The sequence below is a fragment of the Pyrus communis genome, chromosome 1, assembly GCF_041283825.1.
Source record: "Pyrus communis isolate YQ-2024b chromosome 1, ASM4128382v1, whole genome shotgun sequence".
NCBI lineage: Eukaryota > Viridiplantae > Streptophyta > Magnoliopsida > Rosales > Rosaceae > Pyrus > Pyrus communis.
The window spans coordinates 12,525,218-12,535,878 of NC_142565.1; the positions used below are offsets into that span (position 1 = coordinate 12,525,218).

General features: G+C 35.3%; 1 long non-coding RNA gene across 1 annotated transcript; it reads right to left on the reverse strand.

Moving 5' to 3' along the window:
• Positions 1–8,159: 8,159 nt before the first annotated feature.
• LOC148699192 (uncharacterized) lies at positions 8,160–10,254 on the reverse strand. The gene is made up of 2 exons (XR_015954596.1): positions 10,043–10,254; positions 8,160–8,760 (listed from the first exon to the last, which is right to left on the reverse strand). It is a non-coding gene; the product is annotated as an uncharacterized LOC148699192 (long non-coding RNA).
• Between the last annotated feature and the right edge of the window lie 407 nt (positions 10,255–10,661).

Consider the following 10,661-nt stretch of genomic DNA (forward strand, 5'->3'; position numbering starts at 1 on the left):
CCAGATTATATATTTTGATTGATTATTCTCTTGCTATATTAGTTTTGAATACATGGGTATGTGGATCGGGATATATATAGCATTGCCCAGTGCCCTCGTACAAATATTGAAGTGAAAAATCATATTATACTCAACACTCTTTCCCGCACACTTTAAGCATGTCAGTTTCCAATTATTCACACTTTGAGCGTGCCAAACATAAGCTATCTAAGATTTTATCAATCTAAATTGTAATGATTGCATACATCACTATGATTCAAGTAATATATTATAGGGAAATTTTATGTGAATCCGTATAACTTCTTTCTACGCAACTTACTCTCCAAACCATATTATTTTAAATTGAACTATCAATATGTCTTTAAATTCAAATTTATTACCTAAACTACCCTCACAACCTCCATTCAATATGTAAATTTATCTTTACACTCATTTAGAAAAGGCTTAAATGTCAAAATGGTCCATGTGTTATAGCCATATGACCAACGTGTTTTCAATTTGGCTAATTTAGTTGTCATGTTTGTCTAGGTTAGCCAATTAAGAACATTTCATTCAATCTTTTTCAAAAAATTCATAAGAAACATTATATGAGATATAATTTGTCAGGCCTCGAACCCGAGGTTGGTGGGACCCCACGCCCGGTGCGCGAGTAAAAGTAAAAGTAAAACTAAAAACGTAAAACAAAGGTTCTCTTACACAAGTAAATATTACAAAATCCATATAGAGTGTACACAAATAAGGAAAACTCTTAAATCCCTTGTCTAACTCAATCTTAGCTCGTCTAGCACTTGTCTTGTCAAATAACTTATGTGTAAAATAAAAGGGTGAGGGGTGAGCAACAACCATCGTCGCTTAGTGAGTAGAATATATAATATGTCAATCAAGCGAAGTCATTTTAGTCACTATAGAAAATACAATAATAGTATCAAACCATCATGCACGTAATGCCATATCACATCATCCATTTACTCTTAAAGTTGAAATGGATCCAGCTTTCATTATTTGAAAAAAAAAGGGGTTCTCACATAATTACCCTTTCTCTTTACATAAAAATGAAAATGAATGAGAAATAACACATAGAAGAGATAAATTTTCCAATATGAAAAAGGATTAAGGTTGTGACAGAGAAAAGAAAGGGGGTAAGGTTAGGGAGAAAGTTGAAGAGTTGAGAGGAGAAGAATAATTTTTCTTTTAATTTTTAATTTAATCTTAATTTTAAATATTTTAAATAATCAAACAAATAAGTTTAATATAATTTATAATTTTTTTTACAGAAATTAGATGAAAATGTGACAACCCGTCCCGGAATTTTTAAAACGTACGTGTGAAAGGACGATTTTACCCCTAGTGTGATTTTTACGTTGTGCGGTTGTTTTGAGCTTGGTGTGGCAAGTTGTGGACCACACACATTTCCACACACTCACCCTCACCATTTTTTGCCCTGCACCCCCCTGTCCCAAGCCCTCTCTCTCCCATTTTCCCCTCCATTTGTACGGACATACCCCAAAACCATTGTAATCTTCACAGATCGAAGAAACAAAGTACATATCCATGCTCGTGAGGTCCGTAGAAGTTCAACCATACCTATTTCAGGTAAGAATACCTTCGTTTTCACGTCGAACTCAGGATACCCCGATTTTGTCACTGTTCATGCACACGTAAATTCTTATGTTTTTGGGAATTTCAAGCTTGTAGGAAGCTTGGTGAGGTCCTTAGGAGGCTCGGGGTGGTTCGTTTGAAGGTTTTGGACGTCGGGATCGTGAGTTTCGAGGTTGGCCGGAGTTGGTGGTGTTTTCCCGGCGAGATTTCGTGGATTTTAGCACTTGAAATTGATGAACTTGTTCCTCTCGTTGTAAGCTTCAATTTGGTACCAATTTTGTGAAATTTGGTTGAAAAACGAAGAAGATAGGACGATTTGAAGTTTTCCCGATTTTCCGGCGCCGGAGCCTCGCCGGAGAAGACGACGGAATATTCTGTCAGTTTGGACGGAATATTCCTAACGCCGTTGACGGAATCCGTTAAAGTTAACGGAATATTCCTGACGGCGTTAACTGACGCCGTCAGCGTGCCAAGCACGTGTGGTCGTGCCTTGGTTGGTGCGTGGGGGTGCGTGTGACGGTGAAATTTTTTTCTAAAAATATGGGGATGTTTCTGAGGTTGAGTAGATTACGTTGATGTATTCATACACCCCATTTGAGCATTGTATGAGAAGTTATTTCTTAAGGTTGGTTATGTGCTTTAAAATTAACGTTTTTATAGTTGTTTCGCATATAGGTGATACCTATCCCGAGGACGAGCGTGGTCACTCGAGGTAAGGGGGTTACGACCCTTCCACATACCAGTAAGTGGGCTTTTGGTTTTCCGTATATACCTATATACTTATACTTTTTCCAGAAAGTAAATTGAAACGTTTATTCGTTTATATGCCATGCTTATAGTTTGTCATTTGTTTACGCATTATGAGTCGCATATGTTTATATATGTTTGGTGCTGCGGACGCACAAGTAAATGCCAGGTGAGTATGATTTATGTTTATGTTCAGTAGTGTTTTGAGATGCTTAGAGAGCTCATAACCTGCACCCCTGGTGTTAGTGCTCCCGCCCAGAGTTAGGCACAGTCCTTCACGTGATGTTCACCTCCCGCACCACACGCTCATCTTGGATCCAAGTTAGGTGCACAGTCCTGTCGTATAGACCACTTTAGGTGGTTCCGACTCGTAGGTGACCCGCGATTATTCGCCCAGCCTTCACGTGATCGTAGCACTTGAGCGTACTTATATTACACCCAGGCTTGTCGTACAGACCACTTTAGGTGGTTTCGACTCGTGTGCAGGTCTAGTTAATGAGATGGAGATTTGAGCTCTAGATTCAGCCGTACAGGTCACGTTAGGTGACTCCAACTGACAGATTGTATGGTATTGATGTGTTGTTACCTGAGCACTTGCATTTTACTTCGGGGTTTTGGCATAGCACATTTTTCCGAGCATGATTTATATATGTATATTCTATTTTCTGGGAAGTATACAGGTTTTACGGCGAGGGGTTAGAACTTGTTTATGAAATCGTTTTTGAAAAGCTTTGTTTTTGCCCACTTACACCTTTGTTTTGCACCCCTCCAGGTTCTAGTTGGCTAGCACGTTTGGTGGTTTCCCTGAGGATTTCCCCGACATATCTGACAGACTATCACTAGTGTAGGATCACCTTCGGGTGTGCTTTTGTTGTGTTGTTTTCTCCCGGACTGCATTAGGTCGTCGTGCTCTGAACTTTATTTTCACACTTACGCTTGCACGTGTTTGTTATTATTTCGTGTAAAGCTGGTTCTTTTTATTTATTCGTACTACTTTTATTATTATTTTATTAGCTTCTGCACTGTGCACATGGTTACGTCACTTCCACGTGACGGCCAGCATGCCCTGATCTCGATCGGGGTGTGTCAGAAAATGTCCTTAATTGGTTAACGGAGATAAACACAATGATCAAATTGGCCAAATTGAAAACACACGGACTTTATTAACCCAATGACTAAAACACACAGATCATTTTAATATTTAAGCCTTTAGAAAATAAAAACCCAAAATTAGTATTCATGAATATTTTGCAACTTCTAAACTTTTTTTTTTGTTTTGTTTTGTTTTTTTTTTTTTTTTTGTGTACAAACAATGTTATCTACCTTAAGGGAGTGGGGGAGTGTGATCAGCCTCACAACGGGTTAGAAATAATATGGTTCAAATTTGCGTTTGATGAGAATCAGACCTAAAATTAGAAATATATGAGGCAAATTTTAGCCATAAGTAGTATTCCTCTTTACTTGTAAGTGAGAGCTCTTAACTTCGATTCTCGCCAAAGGCAAATTTGAACCACATTAGTGCTAGCCCATTTTGAGGCTTAGCCCACTCACCATCCCCTTAGTGTAGATAATATCGTTTGTTAAAAAAAAATATATAAATATATCAAATGTAACGCTTTTAACAATATGTAGATATATTTGGAAAATAAAGTTTAAATATGCTAACATGTAAATATATTATTATTAAAATAATGACGTAAGTAAAAATCAAAGAACCTTGATCAATAACTAAAAAGGAATAATGTTTCAATTAATGAAATAGAAAAATGAGGAATGAAAACTCAATTTCTCTTAAAAAAAATTAGATTTAGAATTGAAAACCCTCTCTAATGTAACCAAACGTATCAATTATTGGCTTGGGGAAAACATTTCAATTATTGTAGGGGCAACATGAATCATCTAGAATCAGATCATCCATCTTTCTTTGGTAATAAAAAATAGAATGCTTCGTGCAAAATAAAAAATATATCCTCTAAATAGAATGCAATTGTAGATAGTGCAGAGTAGGAATTTTATGTGCGATGGGGGCCATTGACAGGCCATATGATACAAAAGTAAATATAAGAAAATAATCAAATCTTTCAAATTTGACAATGTTTAGAAAAATACAAGACACAAAACAATTGTTTACTCAATCGTGTATCTAAAGGACGGATGAGGATCCTCTTGGATTCTCTTCGTGAAGATCTTAAGAATCTTCACATTTTAATTATTTATCATATATCGTGCTATTAGTTTTCGTTAGATACTATTTATGTTTAATTTGAAATAGAAATTTCAAAATAATTTTTAACTATATGATTTACAATGAACAGTTAAAATGTGAGGATCTCTAAGATCTCCACAATTTATATCTAAGATCCAAATCCTTAATGGACACTCATCATTCTTTCAAATGTCAGAAAGTCATTTATGATTGACTTTTGACATTTGATAGAACGTCAAAATGATTGATGAAGAGTTTTTAACATAATGATTAAAATGATTGACGATAAACAATTTCAGAAATCACTTCTATTGATTTTAAATTTTATAGATCAAAATGCGAAATTATAACAATCTTAGTAACCATTTTAGCTAAATAAATAAATAAATAAAATGGCCATGGAATTTAACTTGATTTTCTGTGCGGCTGTATGCAGTCCTTCTTGGTGATTTTTGGGGGTCATATATACAGGTAAAAGAATGTCACCATTTCAACTAGAAAACCTAAGTTATTAATTTAAACTAAACTTGTTATAAGTTCAATTTGTAAGTCATTATTAGGTTTAATCTACTTTCTTGAGTTAGGTCTATTCATTGATTATTCAGCATTCTCATCAGATTATTTTTTATTATCTTTTTATTAAATTGTGATAAATATCATCCTATATTTATACTAGCAATCGGTGCACATGTTATACATGTGCAACTCAACTTTCTTCTCATTGTGATATGAGTTATAATTAATGTGCAATGTAAACGTCGTTTTGAAAAGAAAATTCTTTTCGTTGTGGTAGAGTTACATAACTTATGGAAAACAAATTACTAACATTAGTGAAATAAAACCAAACTCATGAGTTAAGTAATACTTTGCATGGGGGAAAATGTAGAGAATGTGGGAAGAAGTTGTTGGGTGGTGGGTCTAGCGGAGGGTGATTAGGGTTTTGGAGGAGAAGAAGAGCCTACATAATTTGCAGGTGGGTTAGAGACGTGCGGGGTAGGAGAAGGGGATGAAGGAGGTGGAGTGGTTAGAGCGGTTGAAGAGGTTTTGGCAAGAAAGATGCAAAGAGAAGATGAAGAGAGTTGATGAGAGAGAAGGTTGTGTGCCAATTTTTCAATTTAATTTTGGATTTTTAAATGTTTGTTATTATTACCTGGTTGTGAGGTTAACATAAAAAATAATAAACTTTGTGATCCTATGTAACACTACTAAATTGCTCATATTTTTATTTTTGTTCAGTTTTAATTAGAGAGTTAGAGTGATAATTTTATAGAGATTTGGTTGATAACCAGAGTTCTATTAATATATGTAGTTTAGATAGTTATTTTTTACTCAATTTTAGAATTGAATTAAAATATTGTATCTCATTCGTAGATCTCAAGAGCAATTCATGCTTTTGCTCAAAATCCCCCCGGAGTAGGAGATATTTTTCAATGTGCCCGAAATATGGGTGGTACACCACATGTCATTATACAAGTAATAAGATACTTGTGTTAAAAAATTAATAACTTAAAAAATAAAACTTCCTATATTCCGGACACAACGAAAAATTTCTCGAAGAGAAGGCCATGGGTAGTCCACAGATAGCTCCTTGACTGGTGCAGGAGAGATTTTGAAACCGACCGAACCCATACCGAAACCAAACAAATCCTGAATCGACAGTACCAAAACTTTGGTACCCGAAACCAAACCAATACCAAAAATTTCAGTACGAAATACGATATGCCACTTGCATTAGTTCGGTAAGACCGAACAGAATCGACACACATATATATATAATTTTAATTATTATAAGCCACTAGACTTGGTTGAGATTTAATCAACCTTTCATTCAAAATGAACCCTTCTCTCTCTTAACCTCACATCACTCTGTGACTCTGTCTCTTTTTACTCCTCTGCCCAAACCCAAAAGACTCGAGCTCTTCCCCTCCCCTAACTTCATCACCCAATTCGCACTCCACCCACACCACATCTACACCTGTCTCTAATTCTCTCTCTCTCTCTCGAAACTCCTCTCAATCTTCATGAACTTGAACTGTCAAGTTTGAAACAATTTTAAATGCATTTAGAATCTTTTGTATTTGTAACTTAACTTATTTCATTTCGGTTGTATGTATTTTTAATTTAAGTAGTTTGTTACTATAGAGATGGTAATTACAAATGATACATTGATACTAATGAACATGATTTGCCTGTAGTTTGTTATTATAAAATTATAAATTGTGCAAAGAATTGTGGTGATAAATAGAATTGGTATGAATTGGATTGACAGAAATGATATAAATAGGTATGAATCGGGCTAACCAAATTGGTATGAATAGAATTTGGCCCACCAAACTAAGATAAGTTACACATTTAAAAGGCCCCAAAGTTGGGCTAACCAAATTTTAGCCCAAAATCTAGATCAAATTAGAAAGCCCAAAAATTGGACCTGAAGGTCCATTCCCAATCTCAAACCAAAAAATCGAAATAATTTTTGTATTACTGAATTTCATGAAACTAAAATTTCGATTCGGTTTCAGTTTTCAAAATTCCATCTCGGAAGTTTTCAGTTTGATTTTTGGGTATTCAAGTATCGGTTTGGTATCTTGAACCGAACCAACCCTAGCTATAGGAACCATGTGGTCTAGTTTCCGGACCACATAATTTCTCGTCGTGCAGATAAGGTATCAACTCGATATAAACAGGCTAATTAAACTGCTTTCTTCCCAGCTATTGAAAGAGTGGACTGTCATGCTGGTCCCCATTTCATAAAAGAAATAAACAACTTTCAAAAATTAGCATGCTATAAACATATGAGTGATGGGTTTGCTACTTTAACACGCAATTTTTCCACCTGTAAAACAATATTAGTTCGATTATCCTCTAAACAATCATCATGCTTAACACTAAACATGTTGAAATCGATTCTTACTTTTTTTTATTAAATAATAATGTGGTCACGTATTGTCGTATCATGATCTGTCATTGTGATATATTTTATTTCTACTCACAACCAATCAGCTGATGTGCTCAGATTGAAAGTCTGTTATTCTTCTAGGCCAGTTTACAGTTCGTGAAGCTCCTTGAGCTTAATTGAAGACATGAAGGGAAATTAAGGAGCTCGTTTGGTACCGCGTATGTTCAATGTTAAGAAAATATTATGCCACCTAGTACTGTAGTCTAGTAGTATTTTCTTTCACTTATAAGCAGGGTCAAAACCTTAAGGATTTTCATGTAAAAATATACAATCATATAACAAAAACTTGGTAGAAGGGTCATGCAACCCTCTTGGCCTTCAGTGGCCCCGTCAATAATTGTGAGCAAATAATTCATGAACGGCGAGTTTCAATACCAAACTATGATGACATTGCCCAATATGTGGCTTAACTCAAATCCTCTACCCATCAGTATAAATATATCTTTGTATTAAATAAACAAACATACATACAAACAAACATGGAAACAAAAGTACTTATTAGCAAAAGTGTTTCCTGCAAAAGCATTCCTAGCAAACCCAAAACTTTGAAGGATAAAATTTGCGATCTCAATCGTAGCTAGGTAAGGGAGCCTCCAACTGGAGGAATTTTTGGATTGGCTTAGTTATGTAAAAGAGGTTATGGAGTTCAAGTACTTATAAATCCTTAAAATAAATATAATATCATCCATTACCAAAATTTTACACTCAATAATCACCAAAATCTTACAATTATATTAGACATACCAGCATGGCGATCATAGCTCTTCATATTCTGAGCCTCGTATGTAAGGTACTGTACTGCTTTATGCACAATCTTTATTTGTATGACGGAATCCTCAACTTTTTGGTTGGACATCACTTCCGTATGCCAACACAAGGAACTCTATTTCATCATCTATCGTCTCCACAACCCCGTGAGAATCGCAACTGATATATATCTTCATGTGTGTAACACCGAACACCCTTGTTAACCATGATGCCCCGAAAGAACCACCTCTCTTGTCATAAACAACTGACACTTTCTTAGGCATTCCATTTTTACAACAGATAACGGCCCTAGACCTCCCAACATTGACCACCACCAACATCTACTTGCCCTAAAAGTACATTAAATATTGCTGTATCACTTGAAACTACTAACACCCCAAAACCTACTTGTTTGATTTCTCCATAATTCTTTTCTCAGTTCCAACTCCAAGATATGCTGTCCCGAGTGCATGCGCCATGGCTAACCAGGTCCAGAACTCAGGATCTGCTATGGTATTTTCAAAAAGATTAGATTGCAAGTATGCAGGAACATCATGACCCAATAAGCCATAAATAATGCTAAATAGCCCTATGTCATGATCACCGAGAGGGTTACCAGTCTGCCTAAAATCTGCAACAACATAACTCTGTATAAGGTTATTGTATGCATCATTTACCACATGGAAGACATATGTGGCATTTACATTCTGTGAGGCATTTGAAATCTCGCTTCCGCTCCCAGAAACAAGAAAATCTATTCATGAAAATGAACCAATTCTCGGACAGGAGTATCCTAATTCTGCCTAACCCAAAATTTTCTTTCGTGTTGTCGGGAATTTGACTAAATATCATGAACGATGTGGGGATAATACTTGTAACTTTAAAGTCTTCACTAGAATTAGAAGCAAGTGAAAAGAGAATTGGGGAATGATGTGAAGAGAAATGAAGAGAAGATCATCAGCTTCCACAATCATTAGTATTGATAGAATAGAACATGCACAGCGACAGTAAGTAACATTAGCACCACAAGTCTCCCACTAAAAACCGTTTCCATGGCTTAATTTATCTCTTCAAAGTAAATTAAAAAACGCTATATATATGGAAATTTGAGAAAGAAAAACCCGCTTTGTTTGCCTTTCGATATAATTTTAAAGTCGAAAGAAGTTTTCGATACTAACCGTTATTCACAGTATATGCATGTGTTCTTGTGTACGAAAAGCTATTTTGAATGGTGATAGCATAGTAATATATTAAAAATCATTTTTACAAGTTAAAAAAAAAAAAATTCAAAATGCATGAATTTTCATTTTGATTTTTTTTGTTTTTAGAAGACATTTCATTTTGATTTTAGTAATTGTATCTTTACAGAGAAGGGAACATATGGAAATGCTTGGATGGGCCAAGGGGGATCACATGTTTTTCTCCCTGTCATTTCTCCAATATGCTCTCTATTTCAACTAAAAAACAAAATAGTTAGCAAACGTGCTCTAAAATGTTTATGTTTTGTGTTTTGTTGTAAGACTGATTTGACGAGTAAGAGGATCATTCCAATTGAAGTTCATACCAGAATTCAAGATTATGTTTTTGTGTTTTTGAAGTTTCTGTTATTATGAAGAATTACTATAACGAACACCCAATTCATAATTTAATAAGAAAACTTGCTTTATTGATGGTGCAAGACTAAACAATAGTAACCCATAAAAATTTATAGTCAGAAAGAATCTGATTAGTTTTGCCAATGCAAACAACAAGAACAATATAACACCGAGAAACAAAGTTTTACTCACCTTCCTCAATCAGTAGGGGTAGAAAACCCTTGAGCCTGTAGTTCATCAACTGGGGCACAGCTATTCCACGTGTTAATTTCTAATTCGAAAGGCTTGAATTGCATACCTTGACTGCAAGGTGAAACCACATGAAAAATGAGAAATATAATTAGTCTTTCAACCAAACACTTGTTCTACGTGATGAAATTTTTTGAAAGGCCAAAGAATACAAAAATCCGTTATAGTTGAAGTTAGCAAATAACTACGATGACCTTATTACCGGACAACTACTTCCCTACCTGAATCTTACTCGATACTGCAGCATCAGATTAGAAAATAGTTTCAAGTGCTTTATGGTATAAATAGGTACCCTTATTGGAATCAGGCACTATTGGAACCCTTTTTCGCAATCTTCCATCATCTTTTAGAAGTAGAAAATTAAGTTTGGTAAAAGACTTGTGGTATTTCCTTGGATTCATAGTACCGGCTATCGGGAAGTGCCTGTTGGAAGCCCCATGAGTCTCCTACGCTTTCTTCTCTCTCCAAGGCTTGTCGCTTATTCTCTGGATTAGTAGTTGGTATAGGTCGTGGTAGGGGACCATGTCCATTGACAACATTTGTGTCACTGATGTTTGAGTCT